This window comes from Dendrobates tinctorius, unplaced genomic scaffold (assembly GCF_039654945.1).
Source record: "Dendrobates tinctorius isolate UK_male_01 unplaced genomic scaffold, ASM3965494v1 ptg000201l, whole genome shotgun sequence".
Lineage (NCBI taxonomy): Eukaryota > Metazoa > Chordata > Amphibia > Anura > Dendrobatidae > Dendrobates > Dendrobates tinctorius.
Window position 1 is genome coordinate 10,958,691 of NW_027361868.1, and position 12,765 is coordinate 10,971,455.

At 42.8% G+C, this 12,765-nt stretch overlaps 1 protein-coding gene across 2 annotated transcripts in view; it reads right to left on the bottom strand.

The window, feature by feature from the left end:
• RD3 (RD3 regulator of GUCY2D) overlaps positions 1-11,526 on the bottom strand; it is a 29,228-nt gene extending 17,702 nt beyond the window's left edge. Inside the window, exon 1 of one of the 2 annotated variants that reach the window (XM_073553416.1) lies at positions 11,176-11,526. The gene's annotated coding sequence lies outside the window, so the exon portion shown is untranslated. Of the gene's footprint in view, positions 1-7,228; positions 7,367-11,175 lie in introns of those variants that run through there. The other variant, XM_073553417.1, reaches the window with a different exon arrangement.
• Between the last annotated feature and the right edge of the window lie 1,239 nt (positions 11,527-12,765).

Below are 12,765 nucleotides of genomic sequence, written 5' to 3' on the forward strand. Positions count from 1 at the left end.
ACACAACATATGTATACTGTAATGTGACATTAATGATACATTTTTATATTGAGGGCTCACAATCACCTTGATCATTATGATCTGCTCTGCTGCCACTGACTTACAGCGTACCGTATTTAGGAGGATCAGCGTTGCCTTGTGTGAATGCTTGGCTTTAGTGGTGAGATTTGCCCCCTTAAAAATACTGAGAAAGCGGGTATACTCTACTCTCTGAGGACAGTACCATGCAGCTTTGTTTGGAGGTGACTTGATAGTGTTTAGTGGTCACAGTGTTGTTTTGTTTCCCCCTTTGTATTGCACCATTATTTATTTTATATAACATGACAGTATTATTTATCAGTATTGTATGGCAGCATTTATTATTCATGCTGTATTTTGACATTTATTCAGTTTAAAATGAAGATTCAATATCATTATTATGAGCTCTCCGGCCATTGCAGACTATGACGGTCACTAAGAGGTATCTCCCCAATCATACATTTTTTTTTTAAAGAGCTTGAGATTGCGCTGTACACCTGAATGCACTTAAAAAAGTGAAGAAGGATGTGGTGAATGGATGGGCCAAAGCTTAGTGTCAGAAGGACGTGCTCCCAGCATCCACGTTAGCTGCCACAACAGTGGAACTAGAAACTCAGTTGTGTGAACGTGGCCTAACTCAGCTTTCCTCCCAGAGAAGGGTGTCCAGGGGTTTACAGAGAGAAGCAGAACCTGATGGTCACACACTTCCCACCCTAGATTGATCAGGAAAGAAACCATAGGAGAACACCCTGACAAGTCTTTGTGACAAGCGAAAGGGTGACACATGGTGAAACAATGAAAATAAATAGCGGATGTTTTACAGTTTAATAATGAACGGACCTTCCAACTGGGAAATTTGATCTACCAAGCCAAAAGGTCTGGATTAATGGTGTCTGCTTAAAAGTAAGAAAATAGAAGTGATGTCCAAATGTGCCTAAACCTCAAATGTTGTCCCACACCCAGTGAGATAAGGCACCCAAGGGTCACTACTTCTGGGGAACTTCTGAACCTCAAGCTCTCAAACTCTTTGGCCCAAGGCATCCATCCTGGGGGAATGACTATATAAGCCACCCGGCGTACACCCTAACTCTTCTTCCCAGTCAGTGGTGTATCGTCAATGGCAGCAGGTCACGCGGCTGCTATAGGGCCTGTGAGCTAGAGGGGCCCGGTGTCAGCGCTGACATGGGGTTCCCTTCCCCGCATCACAAGTTCAACTGTATCAGAATCTTAGATGCCGATACAATTGAAAGTAATGATAAAAGAGGGAACATCATCTGACTCTCCCCTCCCCCATAATTCTTCCTTGGCATCTGACATCTCAGTGCAGAGGGCGTAATGATGTCACTACATGGTGCGCACTGTGCTGAGACATGTGGCTCTTTAGGACGCTCACTGCCAAGACTGGAGCAGTTGGGGAACGAGGGCGATAGATGATTATTGTTATCTAAAAGAAAAAAAAAATGTGAGTGCATAGTAGTGGACAGAATACTGTATGGTGGACTATGGGAAGTACTTTATGCTGTATGGAGGACTATGAGGTGCATTATATTGTACGGAGGACTCTGGGGAGTGCATTATACTATATGGACTATGGAGGACTATTGGGAGTGCAGTATAGTATATGGAGGACTGTGGGGACTATATTATACTATATGGAGGACTGTTGGAAGTGCGTTATAGTATATGGAGGACTGTTGGGAGTGCATTATACTATATGGAGGACTGTGGGGAGTGCATTATACTATATGGAGGACTGTGGGGAGTGCATTATACTATATGGAGGACTGTGGGGAGTGCATTATACTATATGAAGGATTGTGGGGCCTATTATATTTGAAGGGCTATGTTGGTGCCATTATAATAGTTCAGGGGCTATGTGGGAGCTTTTACACTTTGTGGAAGGCTATATGAGGACCATTACACTGTATGTAAGCAATTATACAGTATGGATGTTTGTGTGGGGTCCATAATACTGTGTGCAGGGCTGTGTGGGGGCCATTATACCTTTTTGCAGGGGATCATACTGTGTTGGGATCACCATTCTTTGCTGAGGTGGGGTACGGTAGGGTCATCATACATTCATTCTGGGGGTATCATACAGTGTTTGTGTGGCACTTTTGTTGGCATCATACTTTATGGGTGCAATGAAAGGGGAATCTAGGCTTCAGTAGGAGGAAAATTACTTTGTAAAGGCTGCAAAGCTATGAGATATGCTTTTCTGTCCCCCTGCCTATTACTATTATTATTTTTTTGTTGGAGGGAGCCCAATTAGAACTTCTGTGATGGGGCCTCATGATTTCTATGTATGCCCCTGTTCCCATTTCTTTATTTATAGGGAACATTCATCAGGTTTCGTTGTTATATGGCTTCCACTGCTGTATTGAGACTGTCATGCTTTTCTAAAATGATTGTCTACTTCACCACCGCAGCAGGGAATATCTCACAAAAATTGCTTTATTTTTGCCCTCATTTATGCAAATCTCCCCTCATGGGTGGTACCGGACCAAACTGCCAAAATTGTTTATTCTCTCCATCCATTGGTCCCCAACGGAAAATCTATAACAGGGCCCCCACTTACCATGTGGCATTTCTATTACTGGTGTCTTCTTATATAATCCGGGGCCTTCAAGCCTCCTTTCAAGCATCAGGGTCTGAGTGACACCACTCCCTCTGCACCCTCTATAGCTACAGACCTACATAAATGCATAAATGCATTCCATTTATTTATTTTTTTTTCTAGAGATTAGGAAGATATCTGCAAAAATAAATTATTGGGTAAACTTTAAGTATATTTTCAAAGAAATTCATTGACTGTTTGAGTTCTTTTAACAGGGTCAAGCGTTAAAGAGAATCTGTCAATAGGATCAACCCTCCTAAGCCGTCTATATGAGCATGTAGGTCATAGAAAGTTGAATAAAATAATACTTTGATATATGCAATCCGATGTTTTATTCCAAAGAAATCCATGTTTTTCTTAATATGTAAATGAACTGTTAAGATCTATGGGCCGGACATAGATCTCCCTGAGAATCTGCCTCCAGGGCTTACTGTAAATGAAAGGGGGCGATACCAGTGTGAGACATATAACGACTGACAGTCATTACTCCAGATCTACATGTCTCACACTGATAACTTCCCCTTTCATTTACAATAATCTCTGGAGGCAGATTCTCGGGGAGATCTATGTCTCACCCATAGATCTTAACAGCTCATTTACATTTTAGATAAAACCTGGATTTCTCTGTATTAAAACATCAGATTGTAGTTATCAAGGTGTCATTTTAATCAGCTTCCTATAACCTACATGCCCATGTAGATGGCTGTGGAGAGTTGATCCTACAGACCGTTTCCCTTTAAGGGCAATCTTGTAGGATTAAACGGCAGACGATCAGGGTACAAGGAACATCGTGATCCAGGATGGATTATAGATTGCGCAGTTGAATTTGGTGCAGGATACACGTAACAAAGCTCTAATAGAATCCTCGATTGACATTTTATGTGTTGATGGAAGGAAAGGGTTATAAACTTCACGGGATTTATCAGGTTTGTGAAGATTACATGATGCGTCTGGAGAATTACAAGAGAAGAAATATCGAGTCTCTGGTTAAAAGAGAGATCTGTGTCAAACAGCAGGTGGTCGGCTGACGGATGACAGCTCCATAAATCCTGGCTGCTCGGGAAGATTACCGTCTGACACATCTGCAGTCATGTCCCTAACAGGGCTAATAGCCGCAAAGCTTCCATCCAGTTTAGCACAGAACTTGTGTAAGATCTGCCCTCAATTACCAGAAATGACCAACTAATGTCTCTATTTCTGGGCCGTTAATGCCTTGGCGGGTTATTCTTATTATGGGAATAACCATGAACGGGTTTTCTGGACATACAGAAGTAACGTTTAATTGGTTTACAGTAAAAAAAAAAAAAAAAAGTAAAAACTTTCTAATAAACTTAATGTTTCAAATTTTGACTGTTTTCCAAATATTTGCTTGCGTTCTTTGAATGAGTAATACTTTGCCTTTAGAGTCAGTAATCTTTGTCCATAGTGAGTGCTGCTCTCGGTGTAGACAATGCTCTGTGAGCTCAGCATATCAGCAGCAGCACAGACACATCTCTCTGAGGGTGTGCTACAGTGTGTCAGTCTGGCCTCCACAGAGGCTTGCCTAGACTGGATACCATTGATTCAGCTGAGAGAAGGTCTAGTTATGGACAGGTTGTGGGATACATGTCGGACAACTTCACAGGACGCGTTGAAGAGCAGGAGGCGCGAAATGTCCATTGTCCGTCATGTATCCTATAGACTCTCTCACATCCATGTTTGAATGTGAAACAATAAAGGAACTTTTAATGGGACGGTGAGCAGGGCCGGCCCGAGAGATTACGGCGCCCTAGGCGAAACTATTTTGTTGCGCCCCTACTATTCTTGGCAGTAGATGAAAACTTGGGATATAAATTTAGGAGCAAAATAAACCACAACAACAATGATTAATTAACTCTCTCCTAACTCTTTAATCTTCTGAGAAGTTGTATAGGACAAGAATATACAAAGTAATCAATAACACAAAACAAAAACGACCATAGGTAATTAAAATTTTTGTTTCCTTGACTTTTTTTTTTAAAGGATGACAGTAAGTCACCGAGGTTAATTTGTTTAACAACTTCAGATTCTATCGAAATTGTTGCCAACCCAACCAACCTCTCTTGCGTCATATTTGCCTTTAAATATGTTTTAATTAGCTTTAGTTTTGAGAAGCTTCTCTCTCCTGAGGCCACGGACACTTTTCTTTCCATCCCTAAAACTTTTTGCCTTTTGAAAAGATTTTTTATAATTTTTTCTATTTTTTCTCTGGCGCCCCCTTTGGGTCGGCGCCCGCCTATACGTTCGGGCCAGCCCTGACGGTGAGTGCCACCTTTCTTCTATCTACAGACTTTTTTTTTACTTGTTACTTGTTTTTAACTCCAGTGGGCACCCAAGATGCCAGGGGCTCGGTATACTCTGCAATCCCCTTATTTCTAGTCATGCTGGCTACAAGTGCGACAGTGGTGCCGCCAGTCCTATTATCCTGTACAGAATTTTTGCTTTCTTGGCCTTTTTTTTCCAGAGAATATGAATGATAACACCAAACCTTTTTCTCCACTCATGGTTAGTGGTTGGGTGAAGCCATTTATTGTCAATATACTGTGTTTTCTCTTCTTAAATCATAATGACAACCCAAAATATCCAAATGACCCTGATCAAAAGTTCACATACCCCATTTCTTAATACCGTGTTTTGCCCCCTCTAAGATCAATGACAGCTTGAAGTCTTTTGTGGTAGTTGTGGATGAGGTTCTTTATTTTCTCAGATGGTAAAGCTGCCCACTCTTCTTGGCAAAAAGCCTCCAGTTTCTGTAAATTCCTGAGCTGTCTAGCATAAACTGCGCGCTTGAGATCTCTCCCCAGAGTGGCTCAATGATATTGAGGTCAGGAAATTGAAATGGCCACTCCAGAACCTTCACTTTGTACTGCTGTAGCCAATGACAGGTCAACCTGGCCTTGTGTTTTGGATCGTTGTCAAGTTGGAACATCCAAGTAACGTTCCATAGGTAGCTTCCGGGTTGATGATTGCAAATTTGCCTCAAATATTTACTGATAATATGCTGCATTCATCTTTTCTTCAACTTTGACCAAGTTTCCTGTGCCTTTGTAGCTCACACATCCTCAAAACATCAGCAATCCACTTCCATGCTTTACAGTAGGAATGGTGTTCATTTCATCTTAGGCCTTGTTGACCTCTCTCCAAATGTAACGTCTATGGTGTGGCCAAAAGGTTCAATTTTGGTCTCGTCACTCCAAATTACCTTGTTCCAGAAGTTTTGAGGCTTGTGTCTGTGCTGTTTTGCGTATTGTTGGGCTTTGCAAATGGCCCAGCATGCTCCCATGTGATCCTGTGCCTGAGCTAACATAAGGCTCACCAAGAACCAAGATACACACCTGTGGCTTGATGTTAAGACTTCAGTGCTACTAAGGCTCTGAAATTGTCGGTACACCTTGATCTGCCCAACTGCCTGTCCATAGTCTCCTGGATATTTCCTCCCTGCCTTTGGTTTCCAGCATCCCAGCTGCCTTTCTCTGGTCTCCTGGATGTCTCCAGCCTGCCTACGGTTTCCAGCATCCCTGCTGCTTGTCTTTGGTCTCCTTGACGTCTCCAGCCTGCCTACGGTTTCCAGCATCCCTGCTGCTTGTCTTTGGTCTCCTTGACGTCTCCAGCCTGCCTATGGTTTCTAGCATCCCAGCTGCTTGTCTTTGGTCTCCTGGACGTTGTTTGCCTACATTTTCCAGCATCTCAGCTGGTTGGCTGTCGTCTCCAGGATGTTTCCGGTCGGCATGCTGCTTTCAGTAACTCTGCTACCTGTTTCTCGCCTGCTACCCTGATGCCTGTGTGCCCACCCAGACCTTGAGCTTAGAGGACCCACCTTATCTAGTGCACCTAACAGTGTGGTTCATCGTTCACCCCTATCTTATTGGTATTTTGATGAGCCAGCAAGGGAGTGCCATGCCAGTGCACATTGAAAGAGAGACAGTGAGGTGAGCATGGAAAGCGTACTAAATATGCTTCAGAATTGACAACCGGTACATGCTCAGCAGAACAGAGATCATCCCAGCTCCTGACAAGAACATCACCAATGAAGTCATATTTCAGAGTGGGCAAAGCAGCTGTGGAGAGTGATGGCAATGCTAGCCTCCTGAAGACATCATGTTTCAGGACAGTAAAACTAGCATGGAAGGGGATGATCGCGACCCTAGCTCTTTGATGACATTTATCCTGGAAGACCCAAGCCCAACTCCAGCTGAAGTGCGAAATAAAATTTCCGAAATAGGAAGTTGACTTCAAATGTGCTAAATCTGGCTGCTCATTCTTGTCTTGTTTCTTAAAGGGTGAATAAAAGTGCAGAATCCGAGACCCCTGCACCCCTGACCCTGTGAGAGATTGTATTCTACGTCTTAGACTGATGTGCTATAAGTGGCGTGGACCCCAGGAGTGAGCGCCGACGTCCCTGTAGTGTGTTCTGTAACATCACTTAGGTGCAGAGGTGATTATTTTCAGCACCTAGAGGGACTGGTAAATTGAAGGCGAAGACAAAGGATGAGCAGACAAACAACAATTTGCTAAATACAGAACAGTATCTTCCAGCACATTCACCGCTTCCAAAACAACATCTCTCCTCCCTACCTTACTGCCCGATGCAAAGTCATCACCTGATTCCTGAATAACATGCCGTAGAGCAGTGTTCCCCAACTCCAGTCCTCAAGAGCCACCAATAGGTCCTGTTTTCAGGATTTCCCTTAAAATTGCACAGGTGAGATCTGCTCACCTGCACAGGCAATAATTCCTCCACCTGGGCGATACTAAGGAAATCCTTAAAACCTGACCTGTTGGTGGCTCTTGAGGACTGGAGTTGGGGAACACTGTCGTAGATAATCGCAAATATCTGTTTGGTAACGTGGTTGACAAATTTGATGCCAATGTCTGCCTGTACAGCCATTTTTATTGTTCCAATGCGTCCACAGTAACAGACTACAAACAACCCTTGTGTGGTCTCATCCTGCAATCATGCTTTATTTCATCCTCGTATATATATTTGGACAGTTAGCCAGAAGTAGGGGAGAGTGTTACTGCAGTATCCGACCTCACGGGGCTTATCTGTGGTCTGTTACTAGGAAACATAGAGTTGCACAAGAACTGTAGACCAAAGACTAAATCTTTAATTTTACACTATTTAGAGTCTAGGATGTGCTGGGGGGGAAAGGTTATTGCCCTGTAGAGCTCCTTATGCGATAGTTGGTAATATTACATGCTCTGCCTATTGAATAGGTCGCCCAAGCATACATGAGTCAGGCGGAATAAGAGTATGTGAACACGTTGCGGATTCGTGTGCAAATTTTTCCGCGCGGAATCTGCAGAATCCGCAGATCAAAATGCCTGCGTTTTACCTGCGGATTCGTGTGCGGATTTCCCCTGCGTTTTTACACCTGCGGATTCCTAGATTGGAATAGGTGTAAAAACGCTGCGGAATCTGCGCAAAGAATTGACATGCTGCGGAAAATAAACCGCTGCATTTCCGTGCGGAATTTTCCGCAGCATGTGCACAGCAGTTTTTGTTTTCCGTTGGATAACATGGTACTGTACATCCCTTGGAAAACTGCTGCGGAACCGCAGACGAATCCGCAACGTGTGCACATACCCTAACTTTCTGCAGACAGCTATTTCCAGCTACGAGACTGCTGCAGCCAATCACTGGGCTTTGCCTCTGTAGACGGCATGTTTTTGTCAGCACTATATAGCAGTAGTATTTAGGTAACCATGTGATAGTGTTAATTAGCCAACATATGGCACTACTATTTGAGCACAGCGCTGTTGAGTGATTATTATACTTTGTGATATATAGTATGGCTGTTTGCACACTTTATGACCGCACGCCATATGCACAGGATATCATCCAATGTAAGGCTGGCCTGGTAATTGTGATCGATTTCTGTCCAGCAGCAAATAACCAGGGATGAGATCAGATACATTTAATATACTTTTAAATTAGGAGGGTTAGGTTATATTGACATGTTGCTTTTTTGCTGCAGTCTTTTTTTTTTCTGACGACAAAAACTTGCGCTCTTAGCAGTAAAAAAAAAAAAAAACTGCTTTCAAAGAGCAGAAAAAGCTGATTTTGCTGCATTTTTTTGCAGTGTTTTTAATGCAGATTACACGTCTCTTTTGTCTACAGCATATGTTTAATAAAGTTGGTTTCATTCATTAAAATAACAGCAAAAACGCAGGGTTGCATTTTTTGTTGCATATTCTCATCGTTTTCTATGGTGAAAAATAAAGCTGCAAAAATCGCGGAAAGAATTGACATGCAGCAGGTTTCCAATTTGGTCAGGAAAAGAAAGCGATCGTGTGCGTGAGATTTCTGAAAATATATTGCCGGTACTGCAAAAAGCAGCTTTTTAATTTGCATTAGAAAAATGCTTCAAATGCGCAACGTGTGAACATAACCTTGATGTAAAAAAAAAAAATAATCACCATTCTCTAATATCAGAAAGAATGGAGGACACAAAGTTGTGCAACTTGCCATAAACGTAAAAATGTGATCCTGAGCCGTACGAGCTGGAATAATCGTCCCTCTGTATATTGTCGGATACCCTAGGGCTTCCTGGCAGTCGTGGCCAGATACCTGTGCTTTGCCGGTGACACATATTTTGCTGGGCACCATTATCTATTGTCTTTATGGGAAATCGCCATCGCCTCTCCGTCTTGTACAGCCGGTTCCAATAGGCGGTTTCCTAATCCTTTCTACATTGTTACATTTTCTCGTCTTGTCTGAACATACTAACAGTATTGTTATGTTGTAGTGTACGGCTTATTCCTTCTGTGTATATTTTCTATGATTTAGGTACACGCAATGGCAAGTAGACCATGCTACATGTACTTGGACGGGATGGTTGTGAATGATGGATGGTGTTCCCCTTTAAATAATGTCGGATGTAGCAGTCCTTGTAGGTAGAGGTTCACTATTCAGAGGTGGAGGAAGGACTGCTGACGTGTCCCTTTAATTACTTTATCTAAAGGGAGGCGCCAAGCTTGGTGGTTACACAGTCTTGCAAAAGGCAACAAGCTTGATGGTTACAACAATCCCACAGGAGGCAACAGTTTACGTGACAATTTGTAGAAACCACCTTGGTCCGGCAACTTCTACATTTTTCAGATGCTTGCAACAACTTACTGACACTTATAACATTTTCCTGGCATACCCTTCAACACCTCCTCCAATGTATCATCACAGTTTCTGAGTCCAGCACACACACACATGCTCTTTAGCGGATGCCTTTCGTGCTCCTCTTTGTGGTTTGCACTTTCTCGATGTTTTCCCTCTTTGTCAATGACCATACACTCATGGTTGACTGGTCTCTTCCGTCTAATGCATACTACACCAGCAGGGAGCTCAGGCTACAGGTTTTTAGCATGTTCCTCCATGCCTCTGACGAACCCTTGAAGTTACTAGTGCTACCTGACCCCACTTGCTAGCTAACTACTGTGCAAGCATTACTATGCTCTTCTCCATCTGCCAGCCTGTGTGCCTCCGAACCTAACTGGAAGTAAAACACTCCTTTTGTGCTCTGCAATTCTACAAAGGGGATTTGAAGCCCTTTTAGGTCCTGATCCAACATTGCCCTCCTAAATTATACATAGGAAAAAAAAAATTAAGCTCACCACTACACCTGGAAGAAATGCTTGCAAAATTCTGAATGGTAGATGCTCGTAATTCTTCAATGCCTTTATCTTCAATTAGGACATAAAAAAGTAGGAAGCCACACGCGATAAAACAGGATGGCCGGAACATTATGAAACCTTACGCGTTTCGGACTGTAACAAGTTCTTTACTCATTACGACAAAACAGACCATGTCTCATCATGAATGATCCTCTGTAGAATTTCAGCCAAAGTCAGACTACGGTAAATAGCACAGTTGTAAAAAAAAAGTGAGGATTCGGGGTCAAAAACCCATTTGAGGTAATGGGAAATCTCCCCAAAAATGGGCCCTCAATCCAAATATGTAGAAAGTCTGATAACCCTGGGCTTGTTCTCAGTACAGCCCGGTAATACAATGTGAAGCATCACTGGCTGTAAGCCATGAACATTACCAGAAATAAACACGTGAAATAGATCACTCTGTGTGTAATGACTCTATAGAATATAGGAGAGTCACTTTTTGTATTAAAGAACTGAAATAAATTAACTTTTGGAGGATATTCTAATTTAGTGAGAAGCACCTGTACGCTCACACTTCTCGGTCGGCGTTGCATTTTTTTGGTCGCTGTTGCGTTCAAGAAAAACTAACCGCAATTGCAGCCTACGCACCGAGACTTAAGAACTGTGTCATCATTAAGTTTTTTCAACCCCAATTAAATCTCGATAACACAATGTGATGGATAACACAGAACCGCGAGATTAAACCGCCAGGGATTGACCTATTTCCATCCAGAGTAAGCACCGACCTGTTATACAGATATCCTACAAAGTTTTAACAAATCCTTACGTCGCCTGATAGCAATTGATTAAAATCAAGCAATTTGCTAACAAAAAAAATGTAATAAAAACTTGCAAATCAATTATATTTCACTTACTTCAAATATTTAGGATGTTGATGGCGATGAAAAAAGGGCCGTTCCTTCCTCCAGGGTAAGGATTGGTGATCGATGACGTGGTACCCTGGTTGGATTCAGCCCCGGTACGGTGCAGAATTTGCAGTGATCTTCAGATTGCTGCACTCATGACGGTTCTGGGGGCGAAGAACAAGCTGCTTGGATTATTAAGAAGCATCTTCAGCCTCAGCCAAGGTGTTGGGGACCTTAAGTCAGACGGTATAAGCCCGGCTCTGGGAGGGAAGCAGGACCTCTTGTGGTTTAGTAGGATCTAGCTGGAGACCATAAGAGGAGCAGCTGGCAGTAGTCAGAGGATGGCTGTAGTCAGGGAGAGTGAGCTGGAGGAATAGTGTCTTCTGATGCAGATTAGCAGTGGGCAGGGAGAAGTATGGGGATGATTGGGGCAGGTCATAGGCAGAGCAGAGCTGCCAGGCATGAGCTACCAGTGCAGGTCATAGGGTCCCATATATCGTTCCGCAGAACAACTAGACTTTATTGCAAAAATATTATCTTTCTTCTCTTTATAGTTTACATTTCAAGGCTGAAAATTTGTACAGATCTGATTCTCCACACAGCTGGGGGTTTGCTACAATGTGAAGGGTTACCGTGACGTGGTGGAGCAACTTGGCATACACTTTTTGCAAAAAACGTATCGACTAAATACCCTGTATTTGTTATCCAGCACTTGCTGATTACTGTCATGTTTTTTACTGCAGAGTATTTTTGCAAATTTGTCATTTTGTGTTTTCTTGTTGTGGTTCAGCCATTGGGTGGTGTGAGCACTGTCTGACCGACTTGTTCACAATTGTGCATGTCACATATGTTTTTAATGTATACAGTCTACACAATCCAAATTACTCCCATGTGTTGATTGTTTGCAACAAAGTATCAGTGCAGGTAAAAATGTCATACAAAAGATTGTCTAGATGAGATACAACTGTAGCAAACTCTCAGCTGTGAGACGGGTGGAGATATGGCCGAGTGGAGATGACTACAGATATTTCCATCATGTCTGCAATTGCTCCATGTACTCCCCTGCATTGAAAATGGGTACATGGCCTGCTTTATTATTAGGGCAGAGGACCGTATTTTCAGTCCAAGTGCGATACGAGAAAACATCGGATTGCACTCGGACCATTGTTAGTCTATGGGGTCGCCCACAAGTCTGATTTTTTTTTCCTCAGAATGTTTACATAAATCAGGTCGCACTCAGCCATGCAAGTCAATGAGTATGTGGGGAAACATCAGACTGCACTCGGATGACATCTGAGTGCAGTCTAATTTTCACAGACATAATAGAGAATTTTTTTTCATCTTCTCCGACGAGAAAATCGGATCACACTTTAAGCACACTCTGATCAAACTCTGATCAAACTCTGACTAGAGTGTGAATAGCATAATTGTCCCAAATTTCTCAGATGACAGAATATGTGGTCGTGTGACCCTGCCTTACATGCACTATTCTGGTCCGTAAGAGGGAAAAGAATAGTGATCAATGCGCTATGCACTCAAGTTCCGCCGATGAAGACAGCAGCCCTTGCATCTCCTGTGTGGTGCATCAGCACCAGCGTC